The sequence below is a fragment of the Phytophthora infestans genome, genomic scaffold (genome assembly GCF_000142945.1).
Source record: "Phytophthora infestans T30-4 supercont1.13 genomic scaffold, whole genome shotgun sequence".
Classification (NCBI taxonomy): Eukaryota; Oomycota; class Peronosporomycetes; order Peronosporales; family Peronosporaceae; genus Phytophthora; species Phytophthora infestans.
The window spans coordinates 2,092,390-2,108,972 of NW_003303746.1; the positions used below are offsets into that span (position 1 = coordinate 2,092,390).

Consider the following 16,583-nt stretch of genomic DNA (forward strand, 5'->3'; position numbering starts at 1 on the left):
TGAGGTCGAGATGGCCATGGGATCGGCCCTGATCCAGTCTGAGTATCAGCGCGTGGCGCTGGCTATCTCTAGGCTTGGAGGTCGCGCTCGCGAATGGGCACTAACGTGCGGCACGTCTGTTGACGCTGCATTTCCCACTTGGGATCAGCTGAAGCAACAGCTTTCGCGCGTGTTCGCGCCGCCTAATCAGGCGTACCGTATCCGGTCAAAGTTCCTTGCTACCCGCCAGGGTAAGAAGGATTTATTAAACTATGTCCAAGAGTTGAGAACTCTTATCGCCGGAATGGCGGCGGACCCTCTTCCGGAACTGGTCAGCGTGACCGTGTTCATGGAGGGACTTCGTGTGAGCGCAGCTCGAACGGAAGTGTTCCGTGTACACCCTAACTCTTTTGAAGAGGCGGTGGATGTGGCATTGAATGCCGAGCACAACTTCAGGTCGGCGCGACCTGGTTGGAGCGCTGGTAGCGCACGCTCTTCGAGCGGTCCAGAGCCGATGGACCTCAGCTATGCTGAAGATGAAGAAGCGGAGCTTCTTGCTGCGGAGCAGCGCGCCGGCATCCGCCGATGCTTTGTGTGCAATAGCACTAAGCACTTGAGGGCCTATTGCCCTCTGCGCAAGAAGCGCGAGGCTCCGGCGAGCCAACCCTCCGGGTCATCGCCGGGAAACGGCAACTCCCAGTAGGCGCGGGGCGGCCTACTGGGGAAGAACTGAGTTCTGTTGTGCCTCGAAGAGGTAGAGGACAACGGGGCTCAGCCCCGAAGAGAGCTGAGCTCTCTTACGAGAAGAGTGTGTGCAAGCCGGGCTTGCTGGTCGTTCAAGCGAACGTGAAGGGCTTTGCAAAGCCATGGAGAGTCTTGATTGACTCGGGAGCCTCGGGCAACTACGCCCGTCGCTCCACCCTGGAAGGGAGTCAGCTGTATGCTGAGGCACTGGAAGTGCCAACGAGAGATACGATCTCTGTCCGTCTCGCGACGGGGACACTGGTAACTGTGTCGAAGGTCTCTGTCGACCTTGGAGTGAAGTTTGAGAACTTCGATAGCGTGGAACGCTGTTTGGTCTTAGACCTGGATGCGAGGTATGACCTCATTCTTGGCATGGCATGGCTGGAACGTCATGAGCCATGGATCGACTGGAAGTCGAAAACGCTGGGTGCGTCGCACCCTGCTCCTAGTGGAGCTTTGGTGAGTCATGAACCCACCTCTGCTAGGAAGCAGAAGCGCTTTTGGCGCGAGCACGAGGCCGAGGCGGCCGTAGTGCTGGACATTGGTATGTCCGAAATTGTTAGCAACGAGGTTGCTGTTTGCCCTGAGGGCGTACGTGGTGCGGCACGTTATCCGCGGAGCGGTGCAGGTCAGGTCAATGACCAACTGCTGGGTCCTGGTGAGGACGAGCGCGGAGTGGCGCGTAATCCACTGAGTGGTATGAATCTGGTCGATGACCTACCGCTGCGTGACCCTAGGGTCGCGGTCGACTGCGAGTCGAGGCATCATGGGCGTGGCCCAGGAGATGCAGGTGAAGTGACACCTAGTTCACTGTGTGAAGGTCAAGAACCTCTTGGCTTTCAGCCGAGTGTCTTGCGAGACACTGTATCCTCTTCGAGGAGTGATGGTGCTGCTGCACCCGGTGGTGGTGACGGAGATGTCGCCACACCGCCCTCATCCGGCCGGGCTCGGTCGCGGAGGGAGAGGAGAAGAAGACGCAGGGCGTCTGTGACGTCTTCGACGTCGGACGATGTGTCCAACGTGACGAGCGGTGATGCTCCACGTGATTGCTGTGAACAGCTGTATACACTCGTGAACGGAGTGACGGGGGAGGTAGAAGGCGATATCAGCCTTGATACTCTGCCCGCTGCAGATGCTCTGCTAGAGCTGGACGAGATGTCCATTGCCGAGTTCGGCGAAGCCTTAAAGGCAGGCGAGCTAGCCGAGGTGGTCTTGCTGGGACCTGAGGAGGAGTTGAACTCCTCATCCGTCGTTGACGACGCGGTCCTAGAGGACACCAAGAAGGCGCTGAGCGCAAGAAGTGGATCGGCGATCCTCAAAGATCCTTCGGATCCCTTCTACCCGGTGGTGAAGGAATATGGAGACGTTGTCTCAAAAGACCCACCGACGGGCCTGCCTCCGGATCGAGGCGTGTGTCATGAGATTGACCTGGCTCCTGGAACCAAATACTGCGTAACAAGGCAATGGCCTTTGCCGAGAGAGCAGTGTGACGTCATTGACGCATTCTTCCGTGCGAAGCACGAGGCAGGGATGGTGCGTGAGAGTAAGTCTCCGCACTCGACACCCACGTTCTGTGTCAGAAAGCCGAACGGCAAGTGGCGCATTGTTCATGCTTTTAACAAGCTAAATGCGGCCACTATCCCGGCGCAAACGCCGATTCCTCGCAAGGATGTTCTGCAGAACAACATGGTAGGCTGTACGCTGTACAGCGCGCTCGACTTGGTCGATGGCTACTACCAATTGCTCATGAGAGCGAGCGACATTCCGCTGACAGCGGTGAGTACTCCGAGCGGTATGCTCTGGGAGTGGCTGGTGATGCCCCAGGGGCTGTCGAACGCACCAGCAGCGTTCAATCGTCTTGTGACGCAGCTGTTTAGGCCCCACCGGGCGTACGCTCAAACGTACTTTGACGATATATTCGTCCATAGTCGTGCCGAGCACGGAAAGTCAGACGTGGATAACCACATTGACCACTTGCGAGCGGTGCTCGAGTGCATGCGCACTAATAAGTTGTATGCCAACTTGGACAAGTGCGTCTTTGGCGCAGAGGAGATACCTTTCCTCGGGTGCTTCATTGGGAAGCGTGGCTTACGGGCAGATCCTGCCAAAGTCAAGGCCATCGTGGACTGGCCGGTTCCCAAGAACCAAAAAGACTTACGCAAGTGGCTAGGCTTAGCCAATTACTTGCACAAGTACAGTGCGAACTACGCGGAGATGGCTCGGCCATTATCAGATCTCCTTAAGAAGGACGCACCATGGTGCTGGAACGTCGAGCACGACGGAGCCTTTGAGGCTGTGAAGGAGAGCCTTCTCTAGGCTCCGATCCTTGCGCTACCGGACCCGGATAGTCCGTTTAGCGTCGTCTGTGACGCCTCCGATTTTGCAATCGGTTGTGCTTTACTACAAGCAGACGCCGAAGGGCGTGCACGCGTGATCGCGTTTGAGTCTCGCCAGCTCAAAGCTGCAGAGAAGAACTATCCAGTTCATGACAAAGAGCTACTTGCAATGAAGTATGCTCTAGTCAAATTCAGGGTACACCTGCTAGGCTCTAAGCCTTTTGTGATCTTTACTGATCATGCGTCGTTACGCACTGCGACACAGTCGCCTCATCTCTCTCAGAGAATGGCAAGATGGCTTTCCTTCTTTGCCGAGTATAACTTCGAGGTGAAGTACAAGCCGGGGCGGCTTAATGTAGTGGCCGATGCGCTCTCGCGCAGGCCGGACTACGAGTTAGCTCATGTCACGACAGTGACGTCGTCAGTGCCTGACTTGATACGCGGAGCGTATGCAGAGGACGACATGTGCGTAGCGCTGCTACGGGCTCTTGGGAGCGAAGAGTTTAAAGACTCTGACAAGGAATTGTCTGGGCGCTTACGCGCGAGGCTGCATCGATACTCACTCGATGGCGGCCTGCTGTACTACAGCACCGACGCTGAGGATAACCCTCGTGTAGTCGTACCTCATGATGAGGAACTAAAGTGTCGAATCCTCTATAAGGTTCATGATACGTCCGTGGGCGGGCACTTAGGTCGGGAGAAGACCTATGGCTCGGTGAGCTCGATATACTGGTGGCCCGAGATGTATAAGTGAGCTGGCACCTATGTACGCACGTGTGAGACGTGTCAACGGACAAAGTCCGCGCCGAGCACGGCAGCGCCATTGGCGAGTTTGCCTGTCCCCAAGGGATGCTGGCAGTCCATGAGTATGGACTTTGTGTTTGGCCTTCCCAAGGATAAGGCGGGAAACACAGGTATAGTGGTCTTTGTAGACCGATTGAGCAAGATGGCTCATTTAGCGGCAGTGCCGGACACCATTGATGGTGAAGGTACAGCTTTGCTGTTTTTAGACCGAGTCTTTCGCCAACATGGCTTGCCTGAGGCAATTGTCTCGGATCGAGATCCGCGCTTCACCGCGAAGTTCTGGACGTCCCTCTTCAGAGTGCTCGGCACTCGTTTGGACATGTCCACGGCGGACCATCCGCAGACCGATGGTCAAACTGAACGCGTGAATCGCGTTGTGGAGGATACCCTCCGAAGCGTATGCGCTGAGGCGCCAAAACGCTGGAGCCAGATGCTCCCACTCGTTGAGTTGGCATTAAATAATGCAGTGCACGCCTCGACAGGCTACACTCCGTTCTATGTGAACGGCTTGGTTAACCCTCGCGTCCCACTGACGCCGCCACGCAGTGGCTCAGGGCTTGGTGGGGGAGGGATAGCCGAGCGGCTAGCTGATGTCAGCCCTGTTGCGGTTCGCAAGCAAGTCGATGACTTTGTCTCTTTGAGACTGAGCGTAATGCGTCAAGTACGCGACGCTATGGCTGAAAGCCAAGACACGCAGAAGGAACATGCAGATGCCAAGGGCAGAAGCAATGTTGAGGGGTTTGAGGTCGGTGACCAAGTTTTATTAAACGCTAAAAACCTACCTACTCATGCAGTGTCTGCAGTCTTCAAGACGAAGTTAAGACCTCGGTTCATATGACCGTTCAAGGTCGTGGCCAGGAAGGGCCTAGCGTATACGCTCAACCTTCCGAAGAAGATGCGCACGCATCCGGTCTTCTATGTCGGCTTGCTTAAGCCATACCAAGACCCTGCTCAGGTTAGCGCGGAGGCGTTGGCACCAACGGTGGCTGGGCCACGGACAGCTGCAGGGCAGCAGGTGGTAGAGCCACGGGAGGCTGAACGACAGCAAGTGGTGGATCCACAGATGGCTGATCAACAGCATGTGGCAGAGCCACAGGTCGCGGAGCGAAGTGCTCGAGATGCAGGAGCAAGGCAAGCTGAACATTCAGCCGAGCAGCTGGACGCTCAAGGTCCGAGACCTGGTTGTGAGTCAACAGTGGTGGCTCTAACCTATCCACAAGGTGGATCATCTCTTCGAGATCGACCGATGGGCGGTGAACGTTCGCGTCCTGGACGCCGGCGTCGTATGGACGCAGACGCCGTTCCGGCAAGTGCTGACTCTCCCCGCGAGAGCCCAGCTAAGGCAAGGCCTCCTCCTGCTCTGCTCGATGAGCATGGTGAGCTCCACTTTCACGTGGAACGCCTGTGTGGCGTGGCGTAGACGCCAGGGTCCTACTCCAGTACTTAGTGAAGTGGAGGGGTTACCCTCACTCACAGAACTCATGGGAGTTTGAGGTTATCCTCCGGCAAGATTGCCCTGACGTCGTTGACGCTTACGACCGGGCACATCATGTGCCGAAGCGCCACCATGGCGTGCGACAGCGTCGCCAGGCGCTGGGTGCCTCCCACTAGAGTGGGGAGCGATGAGGTCAGTAGTTGAGCTCAGGCCCTGACCAGTGGCTGCAGCAGCCAGCTCGTACGTATGAGCGGTGCTCGCAGCGGGAGCAGGAGGTGGAGAGACCTCGTAGTGTTAGGGAAATGGTCCCGAAGGAAGCAGGTGCTTCGTGTTGTGCTGAACAAGGTTCAGGCACAAGCGTCTCGATAGACGCATAGTTGTTTTGAAACAACTTGCTCGATGAGCATGATCCAAATGTGGATGCGCTGTAACAGCGAAAGTGGTGTCCCGCACGGGGATCGAACCACTGGCCTTTGACTTGACAGGCCGGAGCTCTACCATTGAGCTACAAGGGCGATGCCCGTACGTCAGTCCGAGAACGGACTACTCATGGTATGAGAGGGCTGCGCCCGGGTGGATTTGAACCACCGACCTGTGGCTTTCAAAGCCAGCGCTCGACCACTGAGCTGAAAGGGCGTTGCCCTTAAGCTTGTCCATTCAAGGACAACAGTTCATGGAACGAGAGGGCTGTGCCCTGGCGGGTTCGAACCACTGACCTGTGGCTTCCAAAGCCAACGCTCGACCACTGAGCTAAAAGCGGATTGCTCTTAAGCTTGTCCAAGCGTGAACAATCGTTCATGGAACGACAGGGCTGTGCCCTGGTGGGCTCGAACCACCGACCTGTGGCAGCGCTCAACCATTGAGCTAAAAGGGTGTTACCTTAAGCTTGTCCAAGCGTGAACAATCGTTCATGGAACGAGAGGGCTGTGCCCTGGTGGGCTCGAACCACCGACCTGTGGCAGCGCTCAACCATTGAGCTAAAAGGGTGTTACCTTAAGCTTGTCCAAGCGTGAACAATCGTTCATGGAACGAGAGGGCTGTGCCCTAGTGGGTTTGAACCACGGACCTATCGCTTGTGAAGCGAGTGTTCAACCGCTGAGCTGTTGTCGACGACTCGAATGAGTCAAGAGCATTGCTCTAAGCGGTTTGCAGCTCTTGGAGTAGGCGCGGAGCGCGAGCGTAGGTCTGAGACCGCTTGAGAGCAAGATGCGCGCTGCGCTTGGAGCATTGGGCCGTGGGCCGACGACGAGAAGTTGGGCATCAACGATGCGTAGGCGTTTGTGAGCTCACGGAGCTGTACAACGCTGGTGTGAGGTGTAGTAACCTCCGCCGTCTTAACAAGACGTGACCTCGCTGAGGAGAGTTTCGAGAACGGAATGTTCTCATCTTAGTGGGGGAGAGTGTAACGGGGTTACATGGTGTGGAGCACACAGGGGTACGAAGTACCCGGAGAGTTAACAAACTCTCAGTACATAAGTTGGAGAGTTAACAAGGTCTCTCAGTACGTTGGCTGAAAGCCACACGTTATGCATTTGATTAGGTTTAACTATGCTAGATAGTTAAAGAGATACATTTACCCCTAGGCGGCTTAGCCGCAATAATAGTAAATAAAACGCTTCTGGTTTTGAAGCATAAAAGTTAAGGTGTTAACTTTGAGCCCTGGTCTTGGGCTGTAAGTGTCCTTTGGATAAGGAACTTAGTATTAGTGACTCTTTGAGTCGAACGTCTTCTTCTGACGCTAAAGCTACGGCAGCCCCGCTGCAACAGCGCAAAATTCTGGTGGCTGCCCAACAAGGACAATAAATTTCGTAAAGTAATGCAAAAAATCCATAAATAAATTTTCAAATTGTGCCAACCCATAAAGTAAGTAGCGCTTTCATTGGAGCTCTACCAAAACTTACACAAATGCAATCACAAACACAAATTTAAAAGCGAAATGTGTTGAAATATATGTCGAATTTGTGATATGTCTGCTATCATACCAAAATCAGCACTTTTAACGTTATGGGTACATGTACGCGGGCCATTCACCTTTTTGGTGGCTAGGGCCCAGCGACTTGTGCTAGCGTGCGAGCACCGGAATGCGCGTTTAAAGAAGCAGGTGTTGTTGATTCTACGGCTACGTTGTATGTACTCATTTGATCGTAATGTTCTAACAGTTGCAGCGCTAATTGACCCTGCTAAATCGCCCTGGCATACGTTGTATGCTAGTCGAGATCGTGGGAGCTTCATATCAGTTGTCTCCCTTGATCCTGAGGCATTTGATTGCTTGCTACAGGTGTTTAGCGTGCATTACGTAGTTAAAAGCGGCGTGGGCAAGCCAGGGCGGCCCCCAAAGTTCATTTTTAAGCACGCTGTGTTACCTTGTATATTGCACTTCTATACAGCAGCCGTAGAGAACAAGACGCTGTGCGAACTTTTTGGTGTCCCTCCAGCTACCCTATCTGGAGTCCTAGCTAATGCAGAGACCGCGCTGTGTGCGAGTCTGAAGGTTCTGCCCGACGCCAGCATTCGCGAGGGAGAATCTGCTCGACGAGAGATAAGAGGCCTGCAATAGTGAAAGCAGCGTTAAAATCAATCATGAGATCCCATTTGTGACGCACTACGTACGTTCAACCTGAGGCGTAGTGAAGCCCCGTCCTCTTCCAGCAGTACGGCGGCTCATTGTGTGAGCTGCTGTGTCCCAAAGCAAAACTAGAAGTGGGCTTGACTGGATACTGATAGATGTACCAGAAATGAGGTACGAACGATTTTGCGTCGACACATTTTGTGGAGACGAGAAAAACGCCTCAGCATTTTACTACCGATTTGTGACAACAAATACGTCACGGCTTTGTCAGACGCAAAAATTGAGTTTGTGTAGGTTTTGGTAGAGCTTTATTGACGAAATGAAAAATAGGTTTCGCATAAATACTTATGCTTTGTATGGATACCCTAACCCTACTGACGCCCCTGTACGAACTGCATATCTCAGAAAACGGTAGCTGCTTCCTACTTACTTGATTTTTGTATTAGTCTCTGTCTGAAGTAACTTCCGCGTCCAGAAACAACAAAATATGCAACTCTCGATTGCATGTCCAATCGAAGCACTTTGTTCTATTCGTTTTCGCGAGCACAGAAAATGTGAAAAAATATTGAATGTGCAAAACGTTCGAAGGTGAACAGAAATAAGTTGTAGAAGGCCTCGAGTGCGTAAAGGAATTGACAAGATCAAAAGTACTATGTGGTTTTGACGAGACTATGAGTACTAAGACAAGACTAAAAATACTACAGCAAGACCAAAAATACTGATGAAAGAATATATTACTTGCACTATAGGTAGATATGTATCGACTTAACAGCCCGACGCTTCCTGTCCAGGCGAATGCACCGTGCTAGCGTATTGATTGTAAGAACATTCAGGTTAAACTCGGCGGTGTCTTTCAGCCAGTGCTTCGTGTAGTATGCATTATACATTGCCAGTATAGAATCGGTCGCGTTTCTGGCATCTGAAGCTCCCATTTGAGCAGCGAAATCTCTCACATCACTCCTAATCAGCTTGGCAACACTCAGCCGGATAGTCAAAACACCACTCCGCGATACTTGTTACCTTGATCGTCTGTGAGTACCATCCACTTGTCAGGTCCTGCTGCGTCTCGACGTTCGTAACCTCCGTAGTAGTTTGCTACAGCTGCGCGAATCTTCTCTGCGGTTTGGCTGGAAACCAAAGCGGATGCAGAGACACTTTCCATGAAGGCGACTAGTAGAGAAGGTAGCTCGTGATGTCGCGTAAGCGCTGGGTTGGGATACTCATTGGCGATACAAAACTCGCAGAACTTCCTGAAATTTGATGCATACACATTCCTTGTGTCCTGCTTAATCACGTGTGTTGCTGTGTCGATACCGCCTTGTAACAGCTCTTGGAATGATGCGGGGTGTCTTGCCATAATTACGATAGACACTGGCTGGGTATATGCATGTCGTCCAGCCAAAATAACAATGAGCTGCAGATCCAATCATTTAAAGATTCGTACTTTTAGTCTTGTTTAGTATTTAGAGTCTTGTTTAGTACTTAGAGTCTTGTTTAGTACTTAGAGTCTTGTTTAGTACTTAGAGTCTTGTTTAGTACTTAGAGTCTTGGTGTTAGGGGGTAAATCCGATTGGTTAAAACTAAAACAAAAATATCCCTTAATCTTTTTCACTATCCTTCTTCACTATCCGAATCAAAACCAAACACCTCCCCAAAGCGACGCTCGTCCGTCAGATCCTTCTCCTTTTCCTTCATCTTGTTCTCATGTATCTTGTCTTTCTCGATAAAGCCCGCCATATATATCCCTTCAAGCTCAGCTACAATTCTTGCCTTCTTTGAAGCTGTCAATTACATCTTAAATTGGAGCTCTGAGAGCTGCGTTTTGGGCCTGTATCTCCTCACAACTGGTAAGCCACCGCTTGACGCGCTCGTAATACGTCGCTCGTAAATAGGCAAGATATTTTTGAAGGCGGACCCTCTCTCCAAAAATAGTATGGGCGTCCGCATCGAGCATTTGTGCCTTGTACTGACCGAATACTTTGCATGTTCTTGAAGCAAACTCTCAACAGGCTCTCCTTGAAACTCTGGTGGCATCCAATGGCGCTTGTCACGATGCAGAAGAAGGTAGGCCTTTCGGAACCACGCCTTTGACAGCAAGTCGATTTCGTCCATCTAATAATAAAAGGCAGTCAGTGTTAGTGTTTAGCTGAAAGTTTACCGGAATATCTGTACCTGAGCAAAAATGTACTCAAACAGCGGTCCGTTTTGACTGAGCTTCTTAAGGGGGTGTTGTCGTAGCCCTTTCGGCTGTGGCTTGTCAGGGAGAGCGCTGTGCTCCACCTCTCTAAGCTCCTGTCGGAGCGCTGGCATTATTAGATACAAATAGAAGGTACCACAATTGTGTATAAAATATAAGATACTCACGGTACCTTCGAGTTTCTGGAATAGTTGTGTAGCGCGGCGAGAACGCTGCTCGGAGACGCGCTTGGCGCGGTGCTTAACCCACGACCTCTTGCGAATATCAGCCCTGAATTCACGCGCTTTTATCCCCTTGCACTTCTTCGCGTGCTTTGAGAAGTTCGTGCGAGATATCGATCTCTCACACTTCACGTATTCTTTTGTCGTGGCGCTGCCGTACAGCACCTTTGTCATTTTGTTTTGGAGTATTAGCAGAAATTGCGTCCAGGCTAGCCATTGTTTTTTAAATGTGATATTCGATGCCTATTGGTTAGACTATTTTGCATGGGTTGTTTTTGAGTTGCGTCGGTGAAAGAAGTTATTTTCTTTAGCTAATTTTTTTTAGCAATATTACTTTTTGAGGATCCCTGCCTGAGGCTCCTGGACATGGTGATTTCGGAGCTCTCCCTCATCATGTGGTATTTTTCGCGAAGTGATAAGTCCGCTCGTATGTGTCGCTAGGACGTATCGGGCCAGCCGCCGCGGGCGCACTTGTGGTGGTCTCGATTGGCCCAAAGCTTCCCCGAGCAGAGCGGAGATAAGTAAATAAGTGGACGAAAAGTAGACGAGCAGAAGAGTAGACGTATCATGTAGATAGAGCGGAGATAACCAGCAGCTGCTCTCTCACCGCCGCGGCGACGACGTAAAGTGCCATAGGGCGGTGGTCGCCGCATCTGGTGAGCTCGCTGAGAAATTGTTTAACGGATGGTTAAGTGTAATATTTGATACTTAAGTGTATTATTTAAGTGTCGGATGCTACAACAATTCTTGCTTTCTGTGCTGTACATGTATAGGAGAAGCACACAGACCTGCTAAGCACGAGCTGCGCTCTACTCTTCAATATCTCCCTTAAAATTTGACGTCGCTTTGCCAGCCCTTAGACGTGAGCATTATGAACAAATTTAAAGCCAATTTTGAGGCGCTTTGGCTGACAGAAAGACCCCCACCACTCAAGCCAGGTGGAAAAAAAAACGGCCGCCGACAAGAAACTGAAGACAATTAAGCAAACAATTAAAGCGTGGGAGTCTCTTAGCCCAGAGGCTGTCACGACGACGTTCAACAAAGCGCTTCTTACTAAGTTTTAGTGAATATAGCTACCTCCTTGTTTTGCTAAATTATAGAATTTTCTTATAAAACGATATGTAATTTTAGGCTCAACAACAAATCGACTCAGATTTTTCTGCAAATTATGTCAAGATAACCCCGACCAACTGTGGCAGTTACATTATGTCCGTCGCTGTACCAGCCCATTTCTCTCGCTCGAAAGAGGATACTATTAATCGTTACGTTAGGATAAATCGTTTATTTGTAGACATGCGAAGGAAGCCATGGTCTTCGACCTAGTAAAATAGAGAAAATAGGAAAGATTTTTCGAATAGTACTAAACAAACAGTCTTGTAAGTAAAATTATCATAAAAGTATTACGATCCTTAAGACATCATATTTTAGCAGTAAATACTATTTAAGCCGCAATAGGCGTCACCCGGTCCTACAATTTAAGTTCACAGCTTCAAAGACCATAAATGTGCACCTCGGAGACGCCTACTAATGCTTACTAACAGGCAGCGTCTTTTGCGTGTCGTGGCGCTCCGCGGCTTCCGTTTCGATAATGGGGGCAAAACGAAATTTGAACGGTGCATTTAAGTACGAGGTGTAGACCACATTGAGTGTGTATACCTCATAATAAGGAAAACGGGGCCGCCGACCAGATAAGGGCCGAACCAAACTTTCAACCAATAAAACTTGTTATATGCAAATGAGGGACCATGGGTGGTCGAAATACGTTAATTACGAAACCTTCAGACATTGATAGACGAATGGCGGGAAACAAATGCTTTGGCGCCACCGAGCTAATACGCCATGGCCAAGTACCGGACAGAGGTAAGCGCTGAAGTGTAGCCCTGGTTCAAGGAGGCGTACCAGTGTCTGCAGTTGCAGAATGAATGGGAATTCTGAAGCGAACCATTCGCAAGTGGGTTCAAGCTGCTACCGGTGGCAAGTCGCTGAAACCCGCTCAAAGAGGACCACGTCCACTGCTGCCTGAAGAGGCAGAATGCCATATTTACGAGGGGGTAGTCGGTCGGCAGCTTGTTGGGTTTCCTGTAGACCACCACCAGATCCTACTTAAGGCGCAGGAGGTGGCACTCCTTGTGTGTGGTCGCTCTGTCGGGGATGGCTGGTACCGGCGATTCATGGAGCGCCATCCAGCGCTGGCAAGTCGCACGGCTCAGAAGCTCACGCTGAAGCGGAATACTATTGAGTCTACAAATCTGACTGCGTTGTTTAACTCACTAGCCCAGCTAGTTATTGAGCTAAAGCTGGATGCGTCGCGCGAGTTCAACTGGATGAAACCGCCTTTCAAACACGAAACAAGAGCAAAAAAGTGGTGGCGGTGCGTGGATCCTCTAACGTGTGGAGCATGGGCTCTGCTATTAATTTTCACCCGACTATTGTAGCATGTGGAAGCAGTGCTGGCTTTGTCGTGCCACCCGCCTTCATCCTGCCAGGAAAGACGGTTGAATGGGATATACTGAAGAACTGTGATATACCAGGGGCTTCAATTACTACATCTAGCTCAGGTTTTATCAGTACGTTTTTGTTTGAGAAGTGGCTGCAATTCTTCGCGAAATCTGTGCCAAGTTCTGTGAAGCGGCCGCTGCTGCTTGTACTGGACGGATGCAGCTCTCATTACTTCGCGGGCGTGGTCAAAAAGGCCTCGGATTTGGACATCCTGCTCGTTTTGGTGCCGCCAAATGCAACCCACCTGCTACAACCTCTAGACGCTGCTGTCTTTGCCACACTCAAGGTAAAGCTATGCAATTTGATTTACGGAATGGTGGAGGAGGACGACGATGGACGCTACACGATTGACAAGACGACAGCGATACGCTTGGCGAGCATGGCGTGGACGAGCAGCAAAAATGGCCGGAACATCAAGGTTGGATTCAAAGCATGCGGAATTTTTCCGCTTTCCTTGGTAAACATGAGCAATAGACTAGGTGTCTACAACAACAATAAAGTTCCTGGCTACGTGCACCTTGCAACGTGGCGGCACGTAAAGTCGACGGTTGAACATGAGGTTAGGCTTCCCGTACGGCCAAAGAAATCGACGAAGCGCAAGCGAGTCGAGCTGGGTGGCCAAAGGCTGACGCAGGCGAAGTTAGAAGAGGCTGCGGCAAGTGCAACAAAACCGCCCAAACCAAAACCTGGCAAGCCGATATCAGAGCCAGCTATGCCTGCCAACATTGTTTGTTTGGTTGTGGTTTAGATCAAAAGAGTGTTAGTTGGATGCTTTGACTGAACTTTGAATAGAAAGCTTTATTTACCATTTAGTGCGGAGAATTAACGTGATCAGGCGGACTCGAGCTCGCGACAACCCTGCTCCCCGAAGAGCCCTCAATAAGCTAGCCGTCTTAACGACTGAGCTGTCAGCACTAATTAAGAAATGCGATAATCACTTTGACAAATTGATGCACCTTCATTATTCAATATACTTTCAATTTGTATATCATCTATCTCAGATAAGAAGATGCAGTAACCCGATCCCTATTATCATGCGATTTTCGTGGTCGCCTCTCTGTAGACCACCGGTACTTTATTCAAGTCAAAATTCGGCCCTAAATTGGCAATCGGCTCAAATTCAATTGCAAATTTAGCAGAACCTTTATGCCATCAGTTTGATTGGTCCGACAGCACAAAACCAATTAAGGAGTAGAAGAGATGGTGGGCTTTCCAAACCTGCCACATTTTGTCTGTTCCGATAACGCGATCCCGAGTTATAAGAAGAAATATCGGATGTCTCGAAAACGGCCCGAAATTGGCCATTTCTCTTACGATTCTTAGCCAACGGGGCCGCCTTCGCTGCGCTCGGCAGCTTTTTAGCTAATTGACGCCGCCTTCGCTGCGCTCGGCAGCCAGTAGAGCGCGCGTATTTGCGTGAGTTGTATTAGACCTAGCCCGCTACGGACGCAAACGACAGTTATTTGTACTAGTAGTACTGTACATGTATTAGCTTAGCGTTAAAAAAAAAAACACAATTATTTTACTAACTATAAGCTTTTAAAATGTGACAATAGTGGCCTCCCACCCTACACCCACGCACACCACTCCACCGCCGCGAAAAAAAGTATTCCTTTGTATTTGCGCGCGCGGTGTGCGACCTTTAGATAATATGAGCACTTTTTAACACGATACGCAGTGTGCGTCCAAGGCATTGGGAACATAGTTTGCGCTCGTTGTAGCGCGGAGGCACGGAAGAAGTAAAGCACGGAATCGCGGCAGGACACTAAACCCGAATGGGTACACAATGCAATGGAAGCTGAAGCACGAATGGACACGAAGCGAAGGAAGGCCACGGTCCACGAAAGAGAAGTGGATAAATGAAGGTCACGCGATATTCTAAAACCACAAACCACGGAAGAGCAGGCAGTCATGATGAGGGCTAAAATTATGACACGCTGAAAAGCACGGGCCACGGAGGAGCACTCACGCTCGAAGCCACGATAGAACGCGTGGAGTGCAGGAAAGAAAGTCTCCCATAGCACCACCGTCGAGCACAGAGCACGGTCGACGGACCAAACATGAAGCCGCGGGAGGCCGTTAACGGGAGATCACCGATCATTCGAACACGATACCAGGGGAAAATCGGAGCTCCTCGAGCCACGGAGCGCGATACTACGGTAGAGTACGATAACACTGATCAGCCACGAAACTACAAAGATCACGATAGCAAGGACGATGACCCAGCCCCTAAAACATGGGAGAACAAGCAGTCAGGGTAGCTTTAGACCGGATATCACCGACCACGGAGCCCGATACCAGTGTAGAACCTGAGCTTATCGAGCCACGGAGGACGACAGTACACTAGAACATAAATGGACGGACGGCGGACCAGCCACGAAATATACGGGGGGGGGGTTGGGGGGGGGGGCATGATTGCACACCGCAGAGCACGATGCCATTGTTGAATACGCTAGTATACGGAAAACGCAGATAAAGTATGCGAATACAACAGCATATGACAGCAGAATCATACCACGATTGCATGATAGCGCGAGAATGCGGTCGATTGAGCCACACCAGAAGCGCTTGATACACGGGAGACGTATCAACATAGCTACGGAGGAGCACCCATCGGTGAGGGTACGGTTGATGGGACGCCGTGGACCATGAATGATTATTGACCACAAAACCTGTGAAACCCACGTAAGCTTTTGGAAACACGGAATGGCTAGCAGTCACGAAAGAGGGTGGTGTACAAAAAAGTGTGAACTCAAATGTGTGGGCGCATAGCCACTAAGCAGCGTGGGCCACGGGTAAGCAGGGAACCACGAGGTCAGGATTAACACGAAAGAGCACGGGCCACCGAAGAAAATGACATCCAACATGTATAACGGGGTAACGGAAGCGTACCAAACCACGATATTTCCGGGACCACATGACACCAGCTGATGTTTAGAACTAGCCGTTCGCCGCCGCCACGCGGCGGAGTGGCATGATTTGCTATAGATGAGGTGGCCGCAAACTGAAGTGCTTCTTGGTGTCGCGTGCTTTGTGAGCGTCGTTCACCCCAGTACGGCAAAGCTTACAGTAGCGCTGCCTGTCCGTCACACGAAACACTCAGATTTTTAAGCTTAACCAGGGGCTGTCGAGCGGAGCGAAGGCGGCTCCATCGGCTAACACAAATTTGTCTTGCTTACTGCTCTGTTCCATCTCAACTTGAAAAAAATTGGTTTAAACGCATCTTGCTCAAATCTAACGCAACGAGCGACCGCAGAAAAATACAAGATATCATTGGCTATTATAATGCTAAGAAAAGAGATTTGCTATGTCTAATTTGTGACTGCCAGCTACATATTACGTGTCAGCTGTGCAGATAAGCATGATGTGCTGCCGTCTGATCGCTTCTGTAAAAAGCGATTTCGACTGAAAATCAGGGCCTCAATATAAGACAATCACGCCGAGCAGCACAAGCACTTCTCCGATGACTACCTCTCCAGCTCTTTGACTCAAACACAAGCAACTTAGCGTCAATGACCGTCCAAATATTGTCATTTGGGTTGACAAAGCTCCTAAAAGACGACAAACTACCCAGAGGGGCCCTTACAAAAGCCGCTGCAGCCTTCGGAATGACCAGGCAGGAGGATGCAAGGTACCTCTGAGTATCTTTTATTTCAAAATGAACTTTTTTCTACTCACCTTTTGCAAGACCTACAATTTGTCAGACTGTAAATACATCGATGTAATTGGTCAAAAGCGTTTTTCAGGCAAACGCGGTACAGACAGCAGCTTTTGAAGAACTGTTCTCACATCTTGTAGG

General features: G+C 50.6%; 2 non-coding genes across 2 annotated transcripts; both read right to left on the reverse strand.

Moving 5' to 3' along the window:
• Window positions 1-6,110: 6,110 nt before the first annotated feature.
• On the reverse strand, window positions 6,111-6,172 carry PITG_27175. The gene has a single exon. It is a non-coding gene; the product is annotated as a tRNA-Ser (tRNA).
• Window positions 6,173-6,223: 51 nt separating this feature from the next.
• Window positions 6,224-6,285, reverse strand: PITG_27176. Its single transcript has one exon. It is a non-coding gene; the product is annotated as a tRNA-Ser (tRNA).
• Window positions 6,286-16,583: the final 10,298 nt, after the last annotated feature.